Raw genomic sequence first — 13,844 nt, 5'->3', positions numbered from 1 at the left:
TTTGGCAATCGTATGAGTACGTAAGTTTGGTAGAATTCATGAGTGTATCAAATTGTAATTAAAACCTACTACAGTTGAAAAAAAAATTACAACAGTTTTGTAGTGGATGTTGACAGCAAATACTACATTAAGCTTTTTGTACAATAGAAGTTGTTTAATGTTTTGTTTGTGCTGGGTATACTCACCAATAGATACATACCTAGCTGGATATGTATGTAGCCTAGATGGTGTTATTAGTTTTTATTACATTCAACGAAAACCAGGTGGTTTAGAGCCTAACACCTTATTAACAATATACGGAAATTTGTTAACAAGAATGCTTATAATATTAAAGCATATCAATAACCTGGTAAATTTAATCAAGGTGTAATAGTAACAATCGATAAAAAAAAACAATTTTTGGAGAGTGTTGAAGAAGTTTAGACAAGGTGCTATTGTTTTTGTGTTATTATATAGTATGTTATGAATGTTATACATAGAAGCATAACATTACATTAGATCTGCATAAAATTATACTGTTCTGGACTTATTAATTAAACTGAACCAGAACGGCCTGAATCAGCCTAGGTGTACCAAATAATGATGTCGGTAGTGCAGATCAAACAGTTGGTTCTCGCTGTGGTTTGTGCGTTATGATTTGACGAATGACGACCCCTAACAAGATTTCCTCATGTACTAAGGTGAGTAGCTACTTGTCACGTTTTGTGTACCGTAATGTTTTTATTCGCAATTGAAATTCATTTTGAGTATTAGCTGTGTTGTGGAGTGCGCTGTAGTGTTTGTTACACATTATTATTGGACAACTAGTAGTGTGTATTTAATTTAAGTTAGGTTTACATGTGCAATACAAACTTAGTGCAATCTACCGCATGAACAATGAATATTGTGTCAGAAGTAGTAGGTCTTAGACAAAACAGCACGTACTACCATGTTAATGATGGTTACTATTTTCTATACAGTGAAACGAACAGAAACACTGTATATTTCAAATGCAAAGAGAGTAGGTCGCGCTGCATGGCTAGAGCAACAATGCCGCTAACAACTGAATTGCGAACAAGTCAATCATTTATTGTTACTAAAACACACAATCACGAACCGGACAATACATTGTTGCAGGTGATCCAATTAAGGACAAGAATCCTACAACGATGTCCAGAGGAGACATTGGATCATCGAACAATATTTGACGAGGAGTGTAGGAGGTAGGCATAATGGTTGCTATTATGAACAAACTCTTCTAATATTAAGTTTTTTGATATGAAAAGTATATAAACTTTGCAATCCGTCATGGCAGAGCTTAAGGGTGTTTGGTCGCTAGGCTAGTCTGCCGGTGCTCGAAGCTATGACGGTGCACGGAATCACAGAAAACATACTACAGGTTATAGTAGTATTTTTTCTGTGACGGAATGTACACGCTCTCAACCCGTAGTGCGCCGCTAGCGCAATGCATCAAAGGTACGATATCACATCCCAAGCGATTTAACATACCAATTTTGTTTGTATACCAACTTATAGATGACTTTCACCCAAAGACAAACAGTTATTCTTTAAACTTTTAAAATCCTAAATATTTTAAAATTAAAAAAAAAATCAAAATTTCTTAAAAAAGTTTAAAATTTTACAATTAAAAATAGCAAGTGATTTTTGTTTTAATTTTGCACACCTTTATTCCAATTTCAGTTAGAATCGCATAACCCATCTCCCCTGTGAATTGGTACCAAATAATGACAAACTACTTTCAAGCTCATCTCCCTTAGTTAATAATATAAGAAGTTATTTCTTATTTGTATTTCTAATTTTTAGAACAACCGAACAATAACAAAAAATCCAATATTTAAATTTTGACCAAACACCCTTAACACCCCTAACGGGTGGGCAGACGTGTATGTTGTGACGATAATGCGCGCGGACTGTACGTCTGCGCGCGGACTGTACGTCTGCAGTCTGCACGCACTGCTTACCGAGACTGTACAGTAGCCTAGCCTACACGTCTGCCCCCTCCCCTCGCCAATACACCTAGCTTAATTAATTGTCAGAATCACAACACAACACAACACCTTGATCTAGTCTGAACCGAGTGAAACTTTAAACAATATTGCATCAGAATTCATTGTCCTACTTCTGGATATTGCTTTATATTAATTAAAACACATATATTAAATTTTATATTAATCTACCAACAATAAACGGATATTGTAAGGTAACAATAATAATTTAATCAATATTGCATAACGTCTTCAGAGGTAACACTTGAAAATCGGCAAACAGCGCGACAGTCTCAGTATGACAAAGTTCATTGACAATCGAAGACCGAAGACCGATTCACATGATTAAGATTTTTCCTTGATGGCGGGAAATGTTCATGATGGTGTGATGATTATGAAGGATGTTTACGCTTTCGTCGCGATCGTGGGAGATATTTATAATTTGTCATCTATTTCGGTAATTTGTCAACTATTTTGGCAAAGGATTAATAACAGAAATCAATTATAATGTTGAAACGCGCGCACACACGTGGTACCATTTTGAAGTTTTTAATTAACAAAAATCTGTTACTATTGTACTGTATAGAAAACTAAATTAAATCCGAAAAAGAAAATTAGGTTGATTTTGATTAATTGAAAGATAATCTTCTACCGACTTACACAAAAAGGATGGCACGTAAACTGTGAATGAACTGTGTGTGTTAGAGATAGAGCAAACCTTGTAGTATAAAAATTGTGTATTTTTAGACGTTCTTTAACTTTTGTATTTACAAAAATTCTCTAATACCAATAGTTTGGGAAATATTGTCAAAAAAGTGAAAATTGGCCGCCATTTTCCAAGATGGCGGCTGAAGCACAGCAGGGATTTCCGGGGACTTTTGACATTTTCAAGAACATGGCTTACTTAACAGCTGTGCAAAATTTCTAGGTAGTTCGAATTTGTTAGGTCGATTTTCCTAATATTCTTCCACTATACTGTAAAAAGTCGAACGCAGCGTTGAAAATACTCAGCATGTTTGCTGCAAAATTACATCACTGACATTATGAACATATATGTATTTCATTTAACAGGCATATCCCGTGTTTTTTGAGCTGATGGAGCAGAAAACCAAAGGAGCATACGACCAAGTGTTACAGAAGCTGGTTGAATTGGCGCCGGAACTACACCCTCAAGTTATCGTTTCTGACTTTGAAACAGCATTGCAGACGGCCTTGAGAGAAAGGTTCGCCAACGCCCATATCCTCGGCTGTTTTTTCCACTCGTCAACAGTAAGCATTGACCAGTGTAAATATGTAAGATGATTGTACATAATTAACATAACAGTATGTAACACGTGGAAGTGCAAAATAAGAATAGTGGAGGGTACGTTGGGATATAAATGTACTTATTACGAAATGTATATCAATACAAATTAAGCAATAATATAAACAGTTATAAATGTCATGTTAAATAGTCAAGGAAATTGTGTGCTGATATTGAATTTTATTTTGGTAATCAGTTTTCATTTATGTACTCGTATATTGTATAATTCCTTGCTTACAATAACCTGCAATTTAAGACTCGGTTCGGATCCACAATCAATGTTGGTCGTACTACATATTTTCAATCCAGTACATAAGAAACCTGGTTATTCCCCAGTGCATGGCCATACACAAAAACTATATGGTTACAATGGTTTTATTCAGGCAATGTGGAGGAAGGCTCGATCTTTAGGCTTGACAAGAGCCTTGAACACCAATCCTGCCGTGAAACGTGCCGTAAAAATGACAATGGCATTGGCATTATTGCCGGAAACCCAGATTGAAGAAGGTTTCCGGTACATCGTCACGTATGTACAGGCCAACGGCATTGAACCGATCCTCAACCAGTACATGGCGTACGTGCGCCGAACGTGGATTCAAGGTGACGTTGAATACTCAATAACGGTAAAAGTATTATTATGATCACAAGCAGTATACTTTAAACACCTGGTGGGTATAGTACTAAAATAAATATCTATATATTAATTTGAAACTGTTTTTCTTTGTCATAGCTATTTTGAGAGAACGGCTGGGTGTAGAATCTCGGTAGGGGTGTCTAAAGAAAGGTCTTGGTCTGTAGATGAGCCATCAAAAGAGAAACGTGGTAAATTCCCTAGGGGCTCTGCCCCAGTGGCCTTTAAAGTCCCATCCCATGTTATTCTTATGGAGGAAACCGGGGTTTTTGGCACAGCTAATTTGAGAGAACGGCTGGGTGTAGAAACTTGGTAGGGGTGTCTAAAGAAAGGTCTTGGTCTGTAGGTGAGCCCTCAAAAGAGAAACGAGGTAAATTTCCTTGGGACTCTGCCCCAGAGGCCTTTAAAGTTCACTCTGCAATTTTGTTTACATTACGACCATATGGATAATTTTACAATACTTTTAATGAACCAGCTGTTAATATTAAAATTGTATTCAAAGGTCTACTGAAACTTTCAAAATTAAATGTTTACCTTATTATTTATGATTTTAAATTGATTCTCCACTGCATGGCAAGTTTTTTATAGTTTCAACAAAATGATGAATTTATGATACGTTTTAAATGTTGTGATAAAAAATATATGCTTTATTGCTCTTAGAAAATTTTAAATTATGAAATAAGTGTGACATATCAATTTTAAAGGAACATAATTATTCCTTATTGGGTTAGCTTATATTGTAATTGTAAGGTTGGCACTTGCCTTTTTTTGCCTACTTTCAATTACCATTTATTTTTGAATTCAAGAAAGAACACTAGAAATTCATTTATTGGTATAAAAGTTTTTGACAATCGGGTTAAAAATTGTGTCATAGATGAGTACGTTGAGGATGAGAGCTGTGTTCAAGTTTTGGAATAGACTAACTACGGAGTATGTTTCATCTATGGTTTTGGTGAAGTAGGTGAACTAATGTCAATTCAGGTATTTAAAAACATGTGTACAGGGTTTTTACTTTGCTGTACACATGTAACAACGCATCTAAACCTCACTACATAGGTACAAAACATTCGGAAACACAACAGTGTCATCACATCTAATCGCATTTGCATAATTTGTTACCAAGGCGGGACAAGGTTATGGATTTGGTTCCGCAAATGTTCAAGATTTGTGATCAAATTTCCTACAATTATGGTTCATTCCATCCATGAAATACATGCACAGCTTTATGTGATCGATCTGGCCAAGGCGAAACTATCCCGAACTATAAGTTAATGAGTTATCAAGTAAGAACAGGATGATTAAATACATGGGTCGATGTGGCAAGAGAAGGAATTAAAATTGCTTAAATCGAAGTAAGAATCTTACTGCTTTCTAGAGAATCAGATATTTTTATCAAATACAAAAAAAAACTGATTTAATATGCTGATAAAATTCTGTATTTTTATGACCAAAGATGAAGATTTACTTATAAATCCGGATACAATCTGAATGGTTTTCCTAAAGCAGATTGAATTAGTTGTTAGTAATAAATATTGACTCTTTCCGTAACATGATAGACTAATTATATGAACTCATTCTTCCATATAGTGAAAGTGGCTTTGACATGAAACAAACTCATGAACAAACAATTTTATAAGACTCCTAAAAAACCATTTGGGCAACCTAAAGCCGATAAAAAGGTAGGAAATATTGTGTTAAACTAATTCATCAATCACTTTTTTTAGGAACACAATCGTCATACTTATTATTATGTTCATCCTCCCTTCATTTAACTAAGATTTTAATGACTTCACTCTATCTATCGCAGTTTGCTGAATTTACATAAAACCTCAAGATTAACCGTCGATTTCGACGGGGTTCCACTAGTATTTTGAATTTTGTACTTATATTATAATTAAGATATAAAGTAAGTAATAAAGCTCTATCTGCGCAAGCAAGTTGCATTGGCTGAGTACAACTGTTTCCAAAGAGGACTGTAAACGGCGACGACGCAAAGATGGAACAGATTCAAGATTCAACCGAGCCAAAAAAAAAAGTAAAAAAAGTATCTTCGTGGAGCAGGGGAAATATCGATTGATATTTGATGGGCGATGGCTGTGGTGGGAGAGCTGACGACAGTTAGAGCCGTTGGCCGTATGGCCGCTCCACTGAACGGCGCCTTGAAGAGCGCTTGCAAGCCTTTCGAGTCTGCGTAATTACATAGTTATCCTTCAACTTTTTAGTAAACTAATTGCAGGTTCTTGTTTTTAAGAATCTATTGCACATCTCCCGTTTTTTTATTTTTTCTCTAAAAATTATTTTAATGGATCAAAATTTATGATAGAAAACGCCTATTTTTACATTTTTCACCAACCTTTGAGCCTACCATTTTTTAAATTTTAAAAATAAAAAAAAAACGGTAGACCTACAGTAACATTTAACGAAAAATATGACACCAAGATCTTTAAGACCTACAGTAACATTTAACGAAAAATATGACACCAAGATCTTTAAAATCGGTTCATAATTGGGGCTACCAACAGGAAGAACTAAAACCAATGAATACACAAACTATTTAGCTAAAACCCTTACATTTGCGCGCGCCAGACGGGGTAGAAGAGCGCAGCCTTAAATTATTATATAAACTTTCTAGATACACAGCAAAGTGTTTACATAAGCTACAATGTTGTAAATGGCGCCAATCTGTTCTCAATGATACTACCCAAGTAGCACACATCGTTGGTCCAACGTTGGGAAATGGTTGGCAGAAATTTTAACGATTTGCCAACGTTGGCCCTACAAAGGAAAGAATCGTTGGGCCTTCGTTGGGTTTAAGTATAAAACATTCTAAAACGCATTTTAACGAATTGATTTATTTAAAAGAACATAAATGTTATGGCAGCAGAATATAGGACAAATATTGTAAAAATGTGGATCTATAATAAATGTAGGCAGATGATGTTGTGATACTAGATACAGTGGGGAACACCTGCTTAACATAATAATTATAATAATTCCATTTATTTTTTACAATATTCTTTAACTTATTTGAGCAAATTTTTAGTAGTTATAGGGGAAAGATTAATTAGTTATATAACAATCAATTATAACAGTACTAATCTAATGGTAATTAAATAATCTATATTCAAATACTAGTATCCTCTACAACTACCAGAAAAACAATTCAACTACTTGAGGCCTAAACAGATTAACAGAATCATATATATCAATATAAACAGATCAATATATATTACTGTAGTACAGTATCAAAAATATTTTGTATTGTGACCATTGAAACTGTCGGCTACTCTTTGACCACTTGAAAACACTCATAATCAACAAGTACAGATAGCTCAGAGGTAAGGTGTAAGGCTCACAAGGCGAAGGTACCGGGTTCGAGACCCGTTTGGGTCAAATAATTTTATCTCGTTTTTTTTCAAAATTAGGATTAATAAACTATTTAATCAATTTACTCAACTATACTAAATCTTTATTATTTTGTGTTTTTTTATGTTTAGGCCCAATGGGATGGTTGGCCCTTCTGCAAAAATTGGTTGGTTGGCCAACAGTAAGACTTAGTGCCAAAACATACCGTTGGCCAACGATCGACAGAAACGTTGGGCCAACGATTTGCCAACGATTTTTGCTACTTGGGTAGTAAAAGGCCTATTATAGCCTATTAGCCTCGTTGCGGCGTACACTCGAACTAAGAAGCTATACACACAAAAAACATTTTTTTTTAAGAGGTTGGTGGCCTCCTTTAACCTTGCATTTGCCCGACCACATAGACTACAGATCTGTGCGTGGAATGTATCCTGCAAAGCAAGGGGTGACCCGTTATAGTACGAAGGTGAACTGTAATGATAAATGTTAGTGGCAGTGGAAGTTGATAAATACATCAATAAATGAGATTCAAGGTTGAAGGGTACATACCTGCAGCGAGCACACGTGAAGCATTTGTCGTGGTATATCTGGCCCAGGAACAAAATCACCTCCCCCTTCGCCACACACTTTTTTCCAAACTTCGTCTGGACTTCTTCGTTGGCCACTGCATCCTTGGAGGATAATTTTTCCTGGGCCAGCGAGTTCTTGCATACTGTAACATAGACATTAACACTGCTGATACTTATCTTTCCATCTATCAATCAATCTTTTATCTATATAGAGCACGGGACTTCAGTCGCTGAGGTCCCGGGTTCGGTCCCCGCCAAGTCACCAATGGATTTTATCGAAGTGATAATGCCGCAACCCCTAGGTCAAGCCTGAAGTAATGTGAAAAAAAAACCTCCTCAGGGGTAAACCCTGCAAGGAGTCAAAAGGTAATGTAAGCAGTAGTGATGTGTCGAATCCGAATCTCGAATCCATCGAATCTTTAAGAAATATTCGGATTCGAGATTCGGTCAACGAGATTCGACTTTCGAATCCTTCGAACTTCGACCCGAATAAGAATCGGCGTTAGTCGGGAAACGGACTTTCGGCCTGGGCTGCCCCTGACTCGACCTGTGCTGCCCCTATTGTGTGTTGCGGAGGGTAGGTTTCTAGGGAGCAGGTACCTGACCTAAGCTTGCACTTTACCCATTAAATCCCAGAAATCTCCCAGAAATACTCGTGGGGTAGTAGTCAGGGTCGTCGACACAGGAAGCATGGGTCAAACCTTCTAAGAAATACATTACTATTGTTCTATAATACTACTGTAATCTTTGGCATTAAAGATTCAGGAAGTGATGGTGTCTACGGGTGGTGAATATCCGCCCCAAATAAACCTCGTTTTGTTTCGACCGGCTGCGGGCGCGCTCTCGACCCATGGTGGGGCTCGGTCTTCTTGCCTCTAGTGGCGAGGCTGTGAAATGGTATCTTTTGCGGAAATCCATGAATTCTGGCTACTTGGGAACCCAAGCCATTTGACATACAATAAATCACCTTTTCTCCTAATTACCTTCTCTACCAAATACATACTCCTCTGTATAGAATCCTCCCTTGATTATATTACCATTTTCTTTCATCTTTCAAGATATAAGTCACAGGCTTTGTATTCTTAACTTCTGCTATTGTAAATAGCTCCCCTGTCCAATTTGGGATATATCCTTTACTAAAAACATGTTTATACCTGGAAATTCTTACGCTATCACCTACCTTATATCTTGGCTTTTTAACTTGCACTACTTTAGAAGTCAACCTCTCATGCACATATTTACTATTCTTAATACTCACTTGGTTAGGCTTCATTCCTATAGATCTAAGCACTTTATTATTATATTTTCGAACTAACTTTGGAAGTAAATCCAACCATTTATAACTTCCCTGAGCACTAAATTCCCTATATAACCAATTCTTTAAAGTTCTCTGAAACCTCTCCACAATTGCAGCCTTAGTTGTAGAAAAAGTGTGATAATGATTAATATTTAAGTTTTTCATTAGTTTGCTAAAATATTGATTAAAAAATTCTTTTCCATTGTCAGATTGAATGTTTTTTACCCCCTTTGGTAGAATGATTTTAATGGCTTCTGTAACCACCAACCCTGTCTTATTCTTTAGTGGAGCAGCATAAGCTTTTTTAGAAAATGTATCTATTAACGTTAAAATATATTTATTGCCAGAATTCTCTCTAGCATAGTTTTGCATATCAATTAAATCTATGTGTATGGTTTCGTTTATACCCAATACTTTAAAATACCTTATAATGAAATTCTTTCTTGCAGGCTTATGAAGTTCGTATGCAATTTAATTCATCTTTTATAACATCACTCTTTCCTTTAACTGTAAATATATTACCATTAGCCCCAATCAATAGATTATCTTCCATTCTTTTAAATACATAGTTTTCTGGTATATATGGTCTATTATCTATATACTTAAATCCACTCAAAGATGTGGGGTCAGCAACTAATAAATCAGGATTGTATTCCATCAAATTAAATTTTATTTCTCCACTAGCAGAGTACCCGTCCTTCGTACGGGGTTGGCATATAAGTTTAAAACGCTTATTGCAATTATATACTCAAGATTTGTGTTTGCAATGAATGGGTGAGGGCAAAGTTTGATAAAATTTGCTTCTTTAAATTGACGGTATACTATGGTATTACACATCTACCATAGCCATAATGTTCTACTACTTCACCTAAACGATAAAGAAAATTTAATGATTCAGAATTCGCAAACATCACAAACCATTCATGACATTAAAAACATAAACATAACTGTACACAATCCTACTTCTCATTGTGTCACAGTTATTTGTATTAGTTCAAATTAGCTGTTTACATAAATGAAAAAAATATAGTGCTGCACCCTGTTGGTAAATCTTATAACTTTTTAATGCTTTTGTATATCATAGAACCAACTTTTTTTAGTTGAAACAGCTGACTAAATTCTTTAATCCCCTTTAAATATGAATACTCATAAGGTTAACATGGGGAACTACAGAGTCACTGGGCTCACTGGGCCACTGGGCTGGGGGTGTGGAGCCCGAAGGGATTTTTCAGATAAGAATATGCCTATATGTTAATCGGGAATGTGAGCTATCATCATGCCAAATTTCAGCCCAATCGGTCCAGTGGTTTATGCGTGATTAAACTTCAAACAAACAAACAAACAAACAAACAAACACACAAACTTTCACATTTATAATATTAGTAAGATATACAAATTTTGATCCATCATAATACATAGCTTGTGACATTAAACAAATATCATCTAAATATCCCCCTTTGGTAGATTTCTTATAAATTGTTTTTTGGCATCCCAACATTTTTCTTTTTTATCAAAAGTTATAGTCTGTTCTTTTGTGACACAATCAGTGTCATCAATGGCAGGTTTAACACGTACTAACCTTTTATTATTAAAATCCCAATAGCCTGCTTCCATTTTTGGAACTTGTGAAATATTCACAGCATCTTTACTATCTGTACCTTCCATCAAATCACTAATTTTCTGTTTTTTAGCATTCCAAATACCATTCTCTGATTCTAAAAATTCATAATTATTATCATCTTGTATAAATGTACCACCATCTTTTCGTATTGAAGTCTGTTGTAAAGTTGGCACATCATCTAAACTTTCAACCTTTTTCACATTAGTAATTTTCTGTTTCTTAGCATTCCAAACACCATTCTCTGATTCTAAAAATTCGTAATTATTATTATCTTGTACAAATGTGCCACCAACTTTTCGTATTAAAGTCTGTTGTAAAGTGGGCACATCATCTAAACTTTTACCCTTTTCCACATTAGTAATTTTCTGTTTTTTAGCATTCCAATTTTTATTCTTAGATTCTAAAAACTCATATTTAGTTTTACCTTGTAAAAAGACATCACCTTTTCTAGTTAATGTCTGACCCAAAGTTGACACATCATCTACAAACTCTCCATCTTTAACATTACCAATTTTACGGTTTAAACAATTCCAACTATCGTCTTTTAAATTTAAAGTAGGTTCATTACTAGCCCTGGGTTCTGCAGGCTTATTATATGGATTATATAAACGATGAAATTTATCTATAAACATATTTTATTGAATAAATAATTCCACTTTATCTCAATTCTTCGATAATAGAATCTATTTCATTATCCACTCCTGAGTTACCGGCTTGGCGACTTAAGCCATAGAGGTCTTAACCTGTCTACAAGCTCATTAGGATTATCTCAATAAATATAGTCTATTTTATTACCAGTCACTTGTCTCAAACCTTCACCAACAGACTTATTATATGCAAAAAGAGGTTTATTTATATTAAGATATTTAGTATGTCTATTACTCGAAATTGGTGCACCATCTTTCAACAAAGATCCAAGTTTGTTAACGGTTTTGAAGGACACAGTGACGTTGTTTTTGGCCATGATGATTTTTAAATTTAGTACTAAGGGATGCACTAAATTCTGTTGAAATGTATGTTTTCTTATCTTTAATTTTGGAGGTTTTTGTTTATGTTTAAGAATCAGTTTATCAATTATAATGCTCTGGTAACCATTAGCGACAGCAATATGCTTAAGAATATTTATTTCTTCATTGTAGTCAGATGGGTTCATTGGCACTGAAATTAATCTGTTTACAAAGCTGTTGTATGCATACTAACTGTACTAACAATACTACAACAATACTACAATACTAACTGTGTCAGTGTCAATAGTTCACCAATGGACTCGGGAGGTAAGCTGGAATTTCGTGGGGGACGATGAAACTGCCCCGATATTTTAGGTACGTTTTAAATGATGAAACTGCCCCGCTCATTAAAGAGGATTAAGAAGGGTCGCCTCGCCCATACTACAAATGCTGAAATTGCCCCGAGCGCACGCGAGTATTTCAAAATTTCCAAAATCGGAAGATCCAAAGAAAATATTGCCGATCGGAAGTTCCAAAATCGTAAGATCCAACGTTTATATTGCCGATCGGATGTTCCAAAATCGGAATATCCAAAGGTTATTTAGCGGGTCGGAAGATCAAAAATCGGAAGATCCAAAGAAAACATTGCCGATCGGAAGTTCCAAAATCGTAAGATCCAAAAGTACAGTCATAACTAGAAGTACAAATTTATTTCTTAAAGTAAACTTATGAAATAGACTGTCCGTTTCATTTTGGATCTTGCGATCGTATGTCGGGTCGGAAGATCCAAAACTCTAGTAATCAGATCGGAAGTTCCAAAATGCTAGAACTGTTGCGTCTCTCAGATTGAAGGCGTTTAAACACACGTCGTCACCAGCAACGTTAATGGTTATTTGTTTTGTTAATTGATGTTTTTAATTAATATTTTTGTATTCATATTTCCAAGTACACACACTTAAATACACACGCATTCATATATAGATGTATATATATATATATATATATATATATAAATATAGTGTTGGTATTGTTAACAATTTATTTACAGTCAATAGTAAAATAACTTTTTTTTTATTTTTAAAAGATGGTTTAAGTATTAACCTTGACAATAACAATACTAAAATTATCTGGCAAACATCTTAAAGAGATAATAACTTATTTGTATAGCTTATTAAAATGTTTGTTTACGCCGTTAAGAGAATCCATAATAAATCATTTGAAAAATGAAAAGATAATGAATTTGTCGTGGTTTATTTGAGCTGAACTATTAAGTTATAATCGTGTAATAGTAACCAACGCTAAATATTTGAAGTTGTTTCCGGTTGTTGTAACAAACAGGTAGTTTCAAATTTAATTTAATTGAAATTTTAATGTTAAATTATATTTATTTTTTTCCACAACTAGCGAATGTCTGCTGTTTGTTACCTAATTCAAGTGAAATGTTATTTTTTTCCTCACAAGGAATGTGTTTTATCAGGAAATGTAAAATTTTCAACTGTATATCAAGCATTTGCGTATAATCAAGTTTTGTTGTAGATTCTATTTGCGTAAGTAAAAGGTTATGTTGTAACAATTTTAAGTCGTGTTTGAAAATATCTATTGTTCTGCAAACTATCGCTTAATCGTTGAAGATATCAGAATTGACTTATACGACATAGTTTTTTGGTCTTCATATGTGCAAATAGCTGTTCTGAATTATACTCAGTTTAAATTTTAAATGACTAGACTCATATTCACGTGCGTACGACTGACCAACATGTGTACATTAACTCCCTTTACTATTCAAATACTGTTTGCGTAACTGTGATGTATATGGGTTGCGTTCTGAATCACAAGGCACAGATAGGGCTCAGATTATTAATTGACGAATATTGTGTAAATAAAGCAATTGTTTTAAATACGCTTTAAATACGCTCATTTTAGCATTTAATTTGTTTAAATAATAATGATATATTGTTATCAAATGCACAACAATTATTTTCAATAACTGTGTTTCAAGTTGGTGTCGTTTGAGTGCACAGGCGTCAACTCAATGTTTCACCCGTATTTAATGGTAGATTGTACAAATTGTAAACACTATTTTTTATAGTTGAAACAAAATATGGACAGGTCTAATCAGTTACATAAT

At 34.7% G+C, this 13,844-nt stretch overlaps 1 long non-coding RNA gene across 1 annotated transcript in view; it reads right to left on the bottom strand.

Annotated features, from left to right (window-relative positions):
* LOC128999129 (uncharacterized) overlaps window positions 1–13,844 on the bottom strand; it is a 44,705-nt gene that overhangs the window by 16,922 nt on the left and 13,939 nt on the right. The window contains exon 2 of the long non-coding RNA XR_008491237.1: window positions 7,832–7,994. This is a non-coding gene — a long non-coding RNA (uncharacterized LOC128999129). The remainder of the gene's footprint in view (window positions 1–7,831; window positions 7,995–13,844) is intronic.

Source organism: Macrosteles quadrilineatus, unplaced genomic scaffold, assembly GCF_028750875.1.
Source record: "Macrosteles quadrilineatus isolate MER2022 unplaced genomic scaffold, UCM_ALF_1.0 Scaffold_7__1_contigs__length_78375512, whole genome shotgun sequence".
NCBI lineage: Eukaryota > Metazoa > Arthropoda > Insecta > Hemiptera > Cicadellidae > Macrosteles > Macrosteles quadrilineatus.
Note: the sequence above shows the minus strand (reverse complement) of the source record. Positions and strands in the feature narration are given on the sequence as shown.